A 15,793-nucleotide genomic window follows, 5' to 3' on the forward strand; every position below is an offset into this window, starting at 1 on the left:
GTTTTGAACCAGTCTGTTGTTCCATGTCTGGTTCTAACTGTTGCTTTTTACCTGCATACAGGTTTTGCAGGAGGCAGGTAAGCTGGTCTGGTATTCTCATATCTTGAAGAATTTTCCAGTTTATTGCTACCACACAGTCAAAGGATTTAGCATAGTCAATGAAGCAGATGTTTTTCTGGAATTCTCTTGCTTTTTCTCCCATTCAACAGATGTTGGCAATTTGATTTCTGGTTCCTCTGCCTTTCCAAACCCAGTTTGTTTATCTAGAAGTTCTTTTAGTTCATGTACTGCTGAAGCCTGACTTGAAGGATTTCAAGCAATACTTCGCTAGCATGTGAAATAAATGCAATTGTGTGGTAGTTCTAACGTTCTTTGGCATTTTCCTTCTTTGGGATTGGAATGAAAACTGACCTTTTCCAGGCCTGGGGCTATTGGTGAGTTTTTCAAATTTGTTGGCATATTGAGTTCAACAATTTTACAGCATCATCTTTTAGAATTTGAAATAGCTCAGCTGCAATTCCATCACCTCCACTGGCTTTGTTCATAGTAATTCTTCCTAAGGACCACTTGACTTCACACTCCAGGATGTCTTACTCTAGGTGAGTGTCCACACCATCATGGTTATCCTGGTCATTAAGATCTTTTTGAACAGTTCTTCTGTATATTCTTGCCACTTCTTAATCTATTCTGTTTTTGCTGGTTCTTACCATTTCTGTCCTTTATGGTGCCCATCCTTGCACAAAATGTCCCCTTGATATTTCTAATTTTCTTGAAGATATGTCTTCAAGAAATAGTCTTTCCCATTCTCTTGTTTTCCTGTGTTTCTTTGCATTTTTCCCTTCAGATCAGATCAGTCGCTCAGTCGTGTCCGACTCTTTGTGACCCCATGAATCGCAGCATGCCAGACCTCCCTGTCCATCACCAACTTCCGGAGTTCACTCAGACTCATATCCATCGAGTCAGTGATGCCATCCAGCCATCTCATCCTCTGTCGTCCCCTTCTCCTCCTGCCCCCAATCCCTCCCAGCATCAGAGTCTTTTCCAATAAGTCAACTCTTCGCATGAGGTGGCCAAAGTACTGGAGTTTCAGCTTTAGCATCATTCCTTCCAAAGCAATCCCAGGGCTGATCTCCTTCAGAATGGACTGGTTGGATCTCCTTGCAGTCCAAGGGACTCTCAAGAGTCTTATCCAACACCACAGCTCAAAAGCGTCAATTCTTTGGTGCTCAGCCTTCTTCACAGTCCAACTCTCACATCCATACATGACCACAGGAAGCCCTTGTTATCTCTCCTTGCTATTCTTTGGAACTCTTCATTCAAACTCTGCATTCCGTTTCTCCTTTGCTTTTCACTTCTCTTTTTTTCCTAGCTATTTGTAAGGCCTCTTCACACAACCATTTTGCCTTCTTGCATTTAATTTTCTTTGGGATGGTTTTGGGCACCACCTCCTATACAATGTTATGAACCTCCATCCACAGTTCTTCAGGCACTCTGTCTATCAGATCTAATCCCTTGAACCTATTTGTCACTTCCACTGTTTAATCATAAGGGGTTTGATTTAAGTCATACCTGTATGGTTTAGTGGTTTCCTGTTCTATACTTATGGCAAATTGAAACATTACAAGTCCCTGTTTACATAGTAGCCCTTGGTCCTCTTCTCTTATTTGTTAAGACATTATTTTTTAGAATGTAAAGTAGAAGGAAATGTACACATATCCCATATGTTCCTTGTGTCCACATTCCCAGCCTTCCGCATTAGCAACATTCCCTACCAAGGTGGTACCTTTGTTACAACTGACGAACCTATATTGACAATTCATAATCATTCAAAGCCCATAGTTTACATTACAGATCACTCTTGATGTTGTACATTCTATAGATCTGGATAAATATAATGACATGATTCCATCATTATGGTATTGTCCAGCATACTTTAACTGTCTTAAAAATCCTTTGTGCCCCACTTAATCATCCCTCCCCATCCCTCCAGTCTCTGGAAACCACTGATCTTTTGACTTTCTTCACAGTATTGCCTTTTCCAGAATGTCACAGAGCTGGAATCATATATTATGTCGCCTTTTCAGATTGGCTTCTTTCACTTAGTAAAATGCTTTTAAATTTTCTCCATGTCTTTTCATGGTTTGATAGCTCATTTCTTTTTAGTGCTGATAATAGTCCAAAGTCTGGATGTACCACAGTGTATTCATCTTCCCCTTCTCATTTCACATGGTTTTTATCCCTTCGTAGAGCACCTTTTCCTAACCCATTGCGTTTTGCAACTTCTTAAGGTATAGTTAAGACCCTTACCCTGTCATCACCATCTTCTGTAAGTCTACCCTGACTACCCTATGTTTTTATGTCAGTAAAGCATCCCTTTTTCTTTCTTTCTATAACTTCTCTAGCTCTTTATTTTTATCATCCTGCTTTGTAATTGTTTATTTGTCTGTGAGGGCTTTCTCTTTCATTAATGTCACAGTTTCTGGTATAGTGTGTTATATTCTCAGGGGAAGTCAATAAGCATTCCTGACTGACTCTGCTTAAGAGCTTTAGGTAAAATAATTACCTTCACTAATTACAAACACACCCACAGAAAGCAAAGAATTAAAGACAAGGGGGAAAAAAAAAAAACACTTAAATTATCAAGGGAAAAAAAGAAGGCTAAGGAAAACTTTTCTTTAATATTTGTTGTATGTCTCTGTAAAAGATCTTTTTCTTTTCTATATTATGAAACATGGAATACTTTATAATAATCATTAAATATCATTATTCATTTAATATAGGCTATTAACACAAATTTTAGCATGAAGCACACTTTACAATATACAAGCATTCTGCAACTAGACTGCCTGGGTTAGTAATCCTGAGTTTGCTGCTGCTAAGTCACTTCAGTCGTGTCCGACTCTGTGCGACCCCATAGACGGCAGCCCACTAGGCTCCCCCATCCCTGGGATTCTCCAGGCAAGAACACTGGAGTGGGTTGCCATTTCCTTCTCCAATGCATGAAAGTGAAAAGTGAAAATTGAAAGTGAAGTCGCTCAGTCGTGTATGACCCTTAGTGATCCCATGGACTGCAGCCTACCAGGCTGCTCCGTCCATGGAATTTTCCAGGCAAGAGTACTGGAGAGGGGTGCCATTGCCTTCTCCAATTCTGAGTTTACTACTTATTAAAAAATTACTTTATTTGCCCAAGTTTCCTTTTCTAAAAACAAACCAAAAAAAAAAGAAAAAAAAGGAAGGGCAAGGGAATAAAAAATAGTAACCCCATGGAGCATGGAGTCACTGTGCTAAACAGTAAATAAATTGTTAAATACAGAGTTCTTGCAAATGTTCCAACCAACGTTGTGTTCAATAAGTGTTAGATATTATTTTATGATAAAACAACATATTTTAGATTAATGTATTTGCTTGCCAGTGTCCAAAATACAAGAATTGTTTGTGATATTGAATGTAATACTGACAACAAGTATTTATCCTCTCTGCTTTATTTTTAATTTTACTATTAAAAATAATAGTAAAGAAAACAAGTGCAAGTAGGTATGCAAGTATTTTTCATTTACCTGGTCATGTTTATAATCTGATTTTTCCATGTTTTTGTGAAGAACATTCATTGCTTTGCACTTTTTTTTTTCTTATCACTGGAAAGGACTTAAAAAAAACAGAAGGGAAAAGGGTGAGGTTGGGTATTATTTCTCTAACCACATTTGTGCCATATCATCAGAAATTAGCAAGTTCACTGAGCCCGCAGCTCCTGTTGGAAGGTTCTCCACTAGACACAGAAACATTCTTCATTTCTAGCAATTTCTCTTTTAATTTGCCCACTCAGTCCCTATGTTAGTTTTCTTTTGCTACTGTGGTAAATTACCACAAATTTAGTGACTTCATATGATACAAATGTGCTATTTTTCAGTCTTGTGGATCATAAGTCTGATGGGGCTAAAATCAAGATGCATATAAGTAAAATCAACAGGGTAACAATATAGAGCCTTGACATACCCCTTTTCCTATTTGGAACCAGTCTGTTGTTCCATGTCCAGTTCTAACTGTTGCTTCCTGACCTGCGTACAGGTTTCTCAAGAGCCAAGTCAGGTGGTCTGGTATTCCCATCTCTTTCAGAATTTTCCACAGTTTGTTGTGATCTACACAGTCAAAGGCTTTTACATAGTCAATAAAGCAGAAATAGATGTTTTTCTGGAACTCTCTTGCTTTTTCAATGATCCAGTGAATGTTGGCAATTTGATCTCTGGTTCCTCTGCCTTTTCTAAAACCAGCTTGAACAGCTGGAAGTTCATGGTTCGTGTATTGCTGAAGCCTGGCTTGGAGAATTTTGAGCATTACTTTACTAGCGTGTGAGATGAGTGCAGATGTGTGGTAGTTTGAGCATTCTTTGGCATTGCGTTTCTTTGGGATTGGAATGAAAACTAATCTTTTCCAGTCCCGTGGCCACTGCTGAGTTTTCCAAATTTGCTGGCATGTTTAGTGCAGCACTTTCACAGCATCATATTTCAGGATTTGAAATAGCTCAACTGAAATTCCATCACCTCCGCTAGCTTTGTTCGTAGTGATGCTTCCTAAGGCCCACTTGACTTCTCATTACAGGATGTCTGGGTCTATGTGAGTGATCACACCATTGTGATTATCTGAGTTGTGAAGATCTTTTTTGTACAGTTCTTCTGTGTATTCCTCGCACCTCTTCTTAATATCTTCTGCTTCTGTTAGGTCCCTACCATTTCTGTCCTTTATTGAGCCCATCTTTGCATGAAATGTTCCCTTGGTATCTCTAATTTTCTTGAAGAGATCTCTAGTCTTGCCTATTCTATTGTTTTCCTCTATTTGCACTGATCGCTGAGGAATGCTTTCCTATCTGTCATTGCTATTCTTTGGAACTCTGCATTCAAATGGGTATATCTCTCTTTTTGTCCTTTGCTTTTTGCTTCCCTTCTTTTCACAGCTATTTGTAAGGCCTCCTCAGACAGCCATTTTTATTTTTTCCATTTCTTTTTCTTGGGGATGGTCTTGATCCCTGCCTCCTGTACAATGTCCCTAACTTCCATCCATAGTTCATCATACACTCTATCATATCTAGTCCCTTAAATCTATTTCTCACTTCCACTGTATAATCATAAGCGATTTGATTTAGGTCATACCTGAATGATCTAGTGGTTTTCCCCACTTTCTTCAATTTAAGTCTGAATTTGGCAATAAGGAGTTCATGATCTGAGCCACAGTCAGCTCCCGGTCTTGTTTTTGCTGACTGTATAGAGCTTCTCCATCTTTGGCTATATAATCAGTCTGATTTCTGTGTTCATCATCTGGTGATGTCCATGTGTAGAGTCTTCTCTTGTGTTGTTGGAAGAAGGTGTTTGCTATGACCAGTGTATTCTCTTGGCAAAACTCTATTAACCTTTGCCCTGCTTCATTCTGTATTCCGAAGCCAAATTTTCCTGTTACTGCAGGTATCCTTTGACTTCCTACTTTTGCATTCCAGTTGACTTCCCTGGTGGCTCAGATTGTAAAGCATCTGCCTGCAATACAGAAGACCCGGGTTCAATCCTGGGTCGGGAAGATCCCCTGGAGAAGTAAATGGCAACTCACTCCAGTACTCTTGCCTGGAAAATACCATGGATGGAGGAGCCTGGTGGGCTACAGTTCATGGGGTCGCAAAGAGTCGGACACAACTGAGCCACTTCACTTCACTTCACTTCCCCTATAATGAAAAAGACATCTTTTTTGGTCCTATAATTGCTTAATAACAATTTCAGAAGAAGAGGAAATGAAGGGTCAAAATGGGCTGGGGGGCTGAGGTTGAAGGGTCAGATACTCACTGCCTTTCCTATCTGTTGGCTTCCAGAATGCATGCACTGGAATTAAGATCTATATGGCTTAGTGTTCATTGTGGAGGTAGCAACCATAGGCAGCAAGAGCTCTGCCCACCAGTTGCAATGTCGTTAGTGATCGAGAGCAATGCTGTTTAGCCTAAATAAACCCTTACTTCATGTTCCTGCTATACGTGGTTTCATTTTTTTATCTTTTCTCATTTCTGCCTTTCTTCTAATCTGGCTCAGCAGCCTGCACAGTGATGCAGTGAGCTTCTTTGGACCCTTCACATAAATTTCTGTTCTGCTTATGCTAGCTAGATTTGGTTTTTCTTCCTTGTAGCTGAGATCAATGAATCATACAATTTACTACCCTTTTAGTACTATTTGACTTTTAGCTATGTGTGCAATAATTTTAAATGTAAAGAAAAAAAAAAAGAAGAAGAAGAAGAAGAATTACCCTGGAGAAGGGCTTTATTTATAATAAAATTCTGATAAGTTTGGGTTTAACTTTTCCAAGTAGAAAATAACTTGTCTACTCTTCGTTTTGCCAAGGAAGGCATAGATTAGGTGGTAATAATTTTTGAAGAATCTATGCATTTATGGGCTGGTATCTGAGGTCTATGATATTGTAATAATTAATAGTATGCATTTATTAAGCTAAGTAAATAAAAATAATTTTTCACTGTATTATAGAGCATCTTTAGTGTTTTTCTTATTGTTCTTTTAGGATGTAAATCATTATTCTTTAAAAAACCACTCTGTCCCATCATTTCTTCCTGTTTGATCTTCTGAGAAAACTTACCTCTACTTTGTCAGTAGTCACGTGATTTTTTTCCTAGAAATTCCTTGTATGAACAACAAACTCCTCTGCTCTGGGCAGGCATGGAAGGGCGAGAAGGAAACGCTTACAGTGTTTAGATTTAAATCTGTCTCTCAGTTTCTTTCTCTTGCACCCACTTTTGTTTTTTCTCTATCCTTTCCTCCCTCCTGTCCTCTCTCCCTATCACTACATACATACACACACACACACACATACACATACACACACACACACACACACACAACATTTCACTGTAATTCATTCTCATTGCTACCTAATGAAGACTTTTGTATAATATTGAACACTAACACTAATTGAGACTGTTATGCAATACATTTTAGGCATCTAGAAAAGTATGTGAAAGTTTAAAACCCTGGTTTTCTAATAGTCATTTGTGCGACTGTATGTGTGGCTGTTTGAGATCCCATGGACTGTAGCCCTCCAGGCTCCTCTGCACATGGCATTTTCCAGGCAAGAACACTGGAGTGGGTTGCCAGGCCCTTCTCCAGGGGATGTTTCCAGAGCAGGGATCGAACCCACATCTCTTGTGTCTCCTGCATTGGCAAGGAGATCCCTTACCACTGTGCCACCTGAGAAGCCCTCTAATAATCATATCTATTACTAAAATTTAAAAACAGTTTTTTCTAATTATATGATTTTTGTAGAAATGTTTTTCTTATGAACTAATGCTCATTCTAGAATATGTTAATTACTGGGGGAAAATGAATGGAAAAAATCAGATAGGTGTGTTACTCAAATTGTACTAGAAAATATCATATTTTGTTGAGTCCTAAGCAAAGCTACATAGCCTTTTTTAATGTTTTGTGATTACAACAAACATCTGAGCTGTATACAGCATTTTATGCAAGCATATTATAGTCAATCTAATCCCATTATATTGGGTAAACAAATTAGCCCTAAAATTGCTGAAATTTATCATGGATTCCAGTAAGTGTTCATGCATTATTTGCTGTGCTTTCTTTATACATGTGTTGCTAAGCCCATTTTCAGCTTCTACATAAGGATTAGCCTTTCCAATCACATTGAAAGCCAGATTGCTTAACTACAGCACAGAGTGTCATGCTACAGATAATCCATGCCCTTGATTAATGCTCTTATAATCAATTGCTGTCTGGAAGTGACTCCTTCCCATCACACTCTTCACAAAAAGAGCAGATGGTATTTAAAAGGTTATGGCAAGAGGGCATTACAGAGGTCAAATAGAACATCGATCAAGTGGGCAGAGAAATTGCCTTTTTCTTCTTATCCTAAGAATCCATAAAGGAATGTGGTATATGAATTATAGTTTGATCTATAGTTCAAGCACCAAGATATTTTCTCGTTTCAAATTTCTGTGTTATTTTGGGTAATGAACCTGGAAATTGGACTCCTTGTGTGCCAGTAAAGCATTGTACCAATATGAGCAGTTCAAACAAATAATTCTTAGACTCAATTTTTTTTTCAAAATTTTTAATGCAGGCAGAAGGTTCCAATTTAATAGAAACTTTAATATAGAATAACTCTTGGATGAATTTTTGCAGAGGTAATGGCTTTATTTCTCAAAAATCACAGTAAATTTTTATTTCTATGTCAAATTAAATGTAGTGCTATGTGTATAGATTTTCTCTCTTCCTGTCCTTTCTCACACTAGTGACAGTTTATCATATATTTTGAAATGATCAGTTTTCTTCTTAATTGGTATGCTTAGTTCTAATGAGGCAGAGTCATGGTAGGAAGGCTACATTTCCATGTCCGCATCACAAAGATTGAAATTAAGTAAGAAAATGTCAGCATAAGGTTCTTTAAAAACTGAAATGTGTTATTTTAAAAAATGAGTGCTTTCAGATACATAGATTTGGATGCCCTGATCATAAATAGGTCACTTCTACATAATGTAATTATGATAAAGATATTCATTATATAAATAAAGAGAATATACACCCTTGAACTTACGAAGGTAAAGAAAAGCTTTTTGAACAAAGGCTTTGTAAAAGGTTTATGATACTAATTACGTGTGTACCTTTCTATTGTTCAAAGTGCTATTACCTGCATTATCAGATAACACTAAATAAAGTACCTACTCTATCTATAAGTGTTACATCGTCTTTGTTGTCAGGTAGTTTAGGTATATTTGAAGAGAAAATAAACTAGCATACAAAAAGTAAAATGACATTATTTGACTGTTATTCAAGAATTAAGAAAATAGTTGGTTAAATATCAAATGAATCCTCATTTCAGTTCAGTTCAGTTGCCCAGTCATGTCCGACTTTTTGTGACCCCATGGACCTCAGCATGCCAGTCCTCGCAGTCCATCACTAACTCCCAGAGTTTACTCAAACTCATGTCCATTGAGTTAGTGATGCCCATCCAACCATCTCATCCTCTGTCATCCCCTTCTCCTCCTGCCTTCAATCTTTTTCAGCATCAGGGTCTTTTCAAATGAGTCAGCTCTTTGCATCAGGTGGCCAATGTATAGGAGCTTCAGCTTCAACATCAGTCCTTCCAATGTATATTCAGGGCTGATTTCCTTTAGGATGGACTGGTTGCCTATCCTTGCAGTCCAAGGGACTCTCAAGAGTCTTCTCCAACACCACATTTCAAAAGCATCAATTCTTCGGCACTCAGCTTTCTTTAATGACTCCCAGGATGATGCTATTTGATGTCACTAGAGAAAGAGATGCCTGTGTTCTAGACTAATCAAAATAAATCAGATTTCTGAAAAATGTTTTATGAGTGAATAGCATTTAGAAAGTCAATGAATCAGGAAAGGCATTGTAGAGAAGATAAGGTGGAAGCAAAGACACAAAATGGAATATCTTTGGCTAGTTTAGGTCAGTAGAGCTGCAGTGAAAATTTCACACAGCAGACATGTTTGCAAGTCTATTGAAGCCAAATTGTAAAGAAGCTTAAATGCTGCGAGTAAATGTTTGAATGATATAATATATGCAAATGCTTTTTGTAGAGGATGTTTTCTATCACCTAAGTGTAGTCCCCTACTTTGGGTTTATACTTCACAGCCCTGTCTACTGAGAAAGTAGACTACATCTCTACTGACCTAAACTAGCCAAGGATATTCCATTTTGTGTCTTTGCTTCTTTCCTGTGTGATCCTTTGAACCATCTATATTATTCTGGTTTTCTTCATGTGAATGATATATGAGGCAGTAAATAACAAATGGGATTAAAGTACAAAAACTTTAAATCTAAACAATATAAAACAAAATAAAACAAAAACCTGGGCCGCTATCTGGCTCACACTAAATTTCCTCCAAGGACACGTCTGAGCCTGTTACTGGGCAGCTCTTCCTCTCTCTTCAACTGGTCTATCAGGGAAAATAAATGAGAGGTACTATGATCTACTTTCCTGGCCACAGTGATTGGTTTAAAGGTGTTCATGTGAACAAGCTGGAATCAGTTGACCTCTTTCCCAGTGCTTTTCCCTCCAAAAATGAATCTGGGGTATGGAGACTTTCTTACTTTCTCAGTAGACAGGGTTGTGAAGTATAAACCCAAAGTAGGGGACTACCCTTTCTGAGGTTCCCATCATTACTTCAGAAAATGATGACAGCAGGTTTGCAGTTAATTATATTAGTAGTAGATAAATCTGTAGGGTTTAACATGCTAATGCCTTATTTTCTTTCATGCATAAACTCAGCCAAACATCTGACAAATATATATTCAGCAACTGCTACAGGCACAAGATGTTTTTGTACATATGCCTGGGATCTATAGAATCAGATTCATCTCAAGACTTAAAAGTCAGTGTTTGCTGAAGTACCTGTATACATGATGTTTATTCCACATTATCCCCACTGTGATAGCACTTCAGGCTCTGTTAATATTCTCTATGATCACAACATGCATTACAAAAAAGGATATTCCAATAAACACATAATTTTGTGTAGGATTATTTTGTGCCATTCAAATGAGTATATTTACACATTACTGGGCATAAATATGAATCTCTATGTTAATAGATAATATCAGTTCTGAAAAATGGAGCTGAGCCTTTGCACATTGCAGATAACTATATTTAAATCTTTCACTTACATTAAAGTAATAGGCACAATTAATAGTCAATGTTACAAAAATATCTTCATTGGGAAAAAGTGATTTCTGATCAAATTCTAGCAAGACCATTTACCTGGCTGCCTTACCTTATGATTTTTTAAATTCTTGTAGTCTTAATAAGGGTGGAACATTTATTAATAAACATGAACAGTCACCATGATTTGTACCAGGTAGCTTTCATGGTAAACAAAAGCATATTATTTCTAAATAATTCATTAATTGTTAACTTTGCAATTTCCTTGATTTATTCCCAATTTGGTATACAAGTAAGGACATGTAATTTGTGATGGAGAAATGGCAACCCACTCCAGTATTCTTGCCTGGAAAATCCTGTGGACAGAGGAGCCTAGTGGCTTACAGTCCACAGGGTCACAAAAGAGTTGGACAAGACTTAGCAACTAAACAACAACAATTTATGATACTGGATGGTGGCTCATTTATGTATACTTACAAGAACTCTACAGACCTTGGCAACTCAATGAACCCAAGAGCTAGAGAATACAAGCAAGCCCCTGCATGATCCAGATCATACCAAATGTAGAAAGATTGCCAACTCCTGAGAGCCTCCATGGTGTGGGTTGTGATGTCCCTGCACATTTCTCCTTTAATTAGAATAAACAAAATAGACACAATCTTCTTGTGTTGTGCACTGCAGGAACAAAGAGCATTAAGTACATCAGTGTGCTCCATAAAATAATTAGAGCAACAATGCTTAAGGGAGAGTCTAGTATCAAGTGGATCAAAATTTTTATTCAAGATGTGTTTAAAGACAAACAAGTCATAAGAAGCAAAACAAAACATCTTCATGCGTATTTGATACCAATACTACCTTCATATTAAATGCTTGGAATACTTTCAACTTTTTACTGAAATAGCAATATACAAAGTATAAATAAAATAATTGCTGTTAGTTAACCTACAGTCATTTTTTCCTCTAGAAAGATTTGTGCTCGATTTTGTGGAGGGAAAAAGCAGTCGTGCTCAGAAGTTTGTGCTCATCTTTCACAGCTATCAGTAGAGGGAAAAGATTCTGTTCAGGGAAAAAAGTAATTATAGACATTTATATTTATGATTTTATCAAAGTAATATGTGTATATGGTGGTGACTCAGATAGTAAAGAATCCTCCAGCAATGCAAGAGACCCAGATTTAATTCCTGGATCTGGAAGATCCCCTGAAGAAGGGAATGGCTATCCACTCCAGTATTCTTGCCTGGGGTATTCCATAGACAATGGAGCCTGGGGGTCTACAGTCCTCATGGTCAAAGAGTCAGACATGACTGAGAAACTTTACTTTCAATCACATATATAAATGAGGTATAGAGAAAACAGAGGTATGAAACCATAATTCTATTTACTTTATGTCTAACCTCCTAGTTTTTATTCTTATTATTGATGGCATCATAATTCTATAAAATATACTTCAATTTCTAATTTATCTCCTGTAGACTATATACTTCAAAATAATGAGAATGTAGTTTATTTATGCAAACTTTTCTTTGAACTACTCAAGGTGCTAGAGACTTATTTTACTAATTTTGTTATTTTATGGTAGCTTCTGTAACTAAATAAAACTCCTAGAGCCTTACTCTTATAATGAGGGAGTTAGTATTTGAAATTTGGTGCATTCCTTCAAATGTTGTGTCTTACTCCAGGGGAACTGGGAAAAGAAAACTGACCACAGTGGAGAAAGGCACTTAATGAGGTGGACTAATCTGAGCAGGAGGATTGCCTCCAGGTGGAATTGCAAAAGATCAAAGAGTGAAGTCAGATCTTGACAAAATTTTAAAAACTGTTATAAGAATTTTCTATTTTGTAGACAACTGTAGGCAGTTAAGGTTCCTTAAAGCAGGGCAAAGGCTAACAGAGCTTTGCCAAAAGAATGCATTGGTCATAACAAACACTCTCTTCCAACAACACAGGAGACGACTCTACACATGGACATCACCAGATGGTCAGTACTGAAATCAGATTGATTATATTCTTTGCAGCCAAAGATGGAGAAGCTCTATACAGTCAGCAAAAACAAGACCATGAGCTGACTGTGACTCAGATAACGAACTCATTGAAAATTCAGACTTAAATTGAAGAAAGTCAGGAGAACCATCAGACCATTGAGGTATGACCTAAAGCAAATCCCTAAGGATTACATAGTGGAAGTGACAAATAGATTAAAGAGATTAGATCTGATAGACAGAGTGCCTGAAGAACTATGGACAAAGGTTCATAACATTGTACAGGAGGGGGTGATCAAAATCATCCCCAAGAAAAAGAAATGCAAAAAGCAAAATGGTTGCCTGAAGAGACCTTATAAATAGCTGAGAAAAGAAGTAAAAGGCAAAGGAGAAAAGGAAAGATATATCATCTTAATGCAGAGTTCCAAAGAATAGCAAGGAGATATGAAAAAGCCTTTGTAAGTCATCAATGCAAAGAAATAGAGGAAAACAGTAGATTGGGAAAGACTAGAGATCCCTTCAAGGGAACATTTCATGCAAAGATGGGCACAATAAAGGACAAAAATGGTATGGACTTAACAGCAGCAGAAGAGATTAAGAAAAGGTTGCAAGAATACACAGAAGAACTATACAAAAATGATCTTAATGACCCAGATAACCGCCATGGTGTGATCACTCACCTAGAGCCAGATATCCTGGAGTCCGAAGTCAAGTGGACCTTAGGAAGCACCACTATGAACAAAGCTACAGAAGTGATGGAATTCCAGCAGAGCTATTTCAAATCCTAAAAAATGATGGTTTGATAGAACTACACCTCAGTATGGCAGCAAATTTTGAAAACTCTGGAGTGGCCATCGGACTGGAAAAGGTCAGTTTTTCATTCCAATCCCAAAGAAAGGCAATGCCAAAGACCGTTCAAACTACCACACAATTGCACTCATTGCACACATTAACAAACAATGCTCAAACTTCTCCAAGCCAGGCTTTAGCAGTATTTGAACTGAGAACTTTCAGATGTTCAAGATGGATTTAGAAAAGGCAGAGGAACTAGAGAGCAAATTGCCAATAACATTTGCATCATAGAAAAAGCAAGAAAATTCCAGAAAAAAGCATCTAATTCTGCTTCATTGACTATGCTAAAGGCTTTGACTGTGTGGATCAAAAGAAAGTGGAAAATTCTTCAAGAGATGGGAATACCAGACCATCTGACCTGCCTCCTGAGAAACCTGTTTGCAGGTCAAGAAGCAACAGTTAGAACTAGACATGGAACAACAGACTGGTTCAAAATTGGGAAAGGAGTACATCAAGACTGTATATTGTCACCCTGCTTATTTAAAGTCTATGCAGAGTACATCATGAAAAATGCCACACTGAATGAAGTAGAGACTGGAATCACGATTGGTGGGAGAAATATCAATAACCTCTGATATGCAGAGGATACCACCCATATGGCAGAAAACAGAAACTAAAGAGCTTCTTGATGAAAGTGAAAGGGGAGAGTGAAAAACCTGGCTTAAAAGTCAACATTCAAAAAACAAATATCATGTCATCTGGTCCCATCACTTCATGGCAAATAGATGGGGAAACAATGGAATCTGGGACAGACTTTCTTTTCTTGGGCTCCAAAATCACTGCAGATGGTGACTGCAGCCATGAAATTAAAAGATGCTTGCTCTTTGGAAGAAAAGCTATGACCAACCTAGATGGCATATTAAAAAGCAGAGACATTACTTTGCTACAAAAGTCCATATAGTCAAAGCTATGATTTTTCCAGTAGTCATGTATGAATGTGAGAGTTGGACCATAAGGAAAACTGAGCACTGAAGAATTGATGCTTTTGAACTGTGGTGTTGGAGAAGACTGTTGAGAGTCCCTTGGACTGCAAGGATACCAAACCCATCAAATCTAAAGAAAATCAACCCTGAATATTCATTGGAAGGACTGATGCTGAAGCTGAAGCCCCAGTACTTTGGCTACCTGATGTGAAGAGTTGATTCATTAGAAAAGATCCTGATGCTGGGAAAGATTGATGGCAGGAGAAGGGCTCAACAGAGGATGAGATGGGTGGATGGCATCACCGACTTGATGGATATGAGTTTGATTATGCTCTAGGAGTTGGTGATGGAGACAGAGGCCTGGGATGCTATAGTCCATGGGATCTCAAAGAGTCAGACATGACTGAGCAACTGAAACAAACTGAAAGCTTTATTGGTGACTGGTAAAGTAATGAGTTTTAACAGCTTGTTTCCAGTACTCCTTTATAAGGTGACACTAAACAAGAAGGTGCTAGAGGCAAAAGACATCAGTTTAAGAATTATCGCAATGATTTAGCACAAAGGTGAAGAATTATGTCCCTGGCAGTGAGAGTAGTCAAGATTTATGAAAATCAAGTGAACATCTATTTGCTGCTGCTAAGTCACTTCAGTCATGTCCGACTCTGTGAGATCCAAGAGACAGCAGCCCATCAGGCTGCCCCGTCCCTGGGATTCTCCAGGCAAGAACATTGGAGTGGGTTGCCACTTCCTTCTCCAATGCATGAAAGTGAAAAATGAAAGTGAAGTCGCTCAGTTGTATCCGACTCCTAGTGACCCCATGGACTGCAGCCTACCAAGCTCCTCCATCCATGGGATTTTCCAGGCAACAGTACTGGAGTGGGGTGCCATTGCCTTCTCTGGAACATATCGTTACTTGCATTCAATAACTAGTTTAGTGTAAGATTGTGAAAATTGGGAGTCAGTAAAAAGAAATGTATTTAGAATAACTCTGAAGTATTTCCAATTCAAGCTTTGACTTTAACCTCTGATTTAAAGGAAACAGAATATGATTAAAACAAAAGGGAATATGATTGGGTGAGATTTCATTTTTTTTTTTTCTTGTAAAGTTTTTGTTGCATTGACTATTCTCCTTAGCCCAGGGAAAGCCTTTCTCTCCAAAGATCCAGAGAAGATGCTGAGACATAAAATCTTGAACTCTTCTTCTTGCTTTTGCTGTAAATTCTGAGTCCCTACCTAACTCCTCAAAGATCAAGCAGCTACTGAGGCTTCAGGCTTTTGACGAAAAGGGTATGCATAACAACTCAACACCTGTAAGAAAAACTAGTCTTGACAAAATGTGGAGAATTTTTCACCCTGTGG

Source organism: Bos indicus x Bos taurus, chromosome 1 (genome assembly GCF_003369695.1).
Source record: "Bos indicus x Bos taurus breed Angus x Brahman F1 hybrid chromosome 1, Bos_hybrid_MaternalHap_v2.0, whole genome shotgun sequence".
Classification (NCBI taxonomy): domain Eukaryota; kingdom Metazoa; phylum Chordata; class Mammalia; order Artiodactyla; family Bovidae; genus Bos; species Bos indicus x Bos taurus.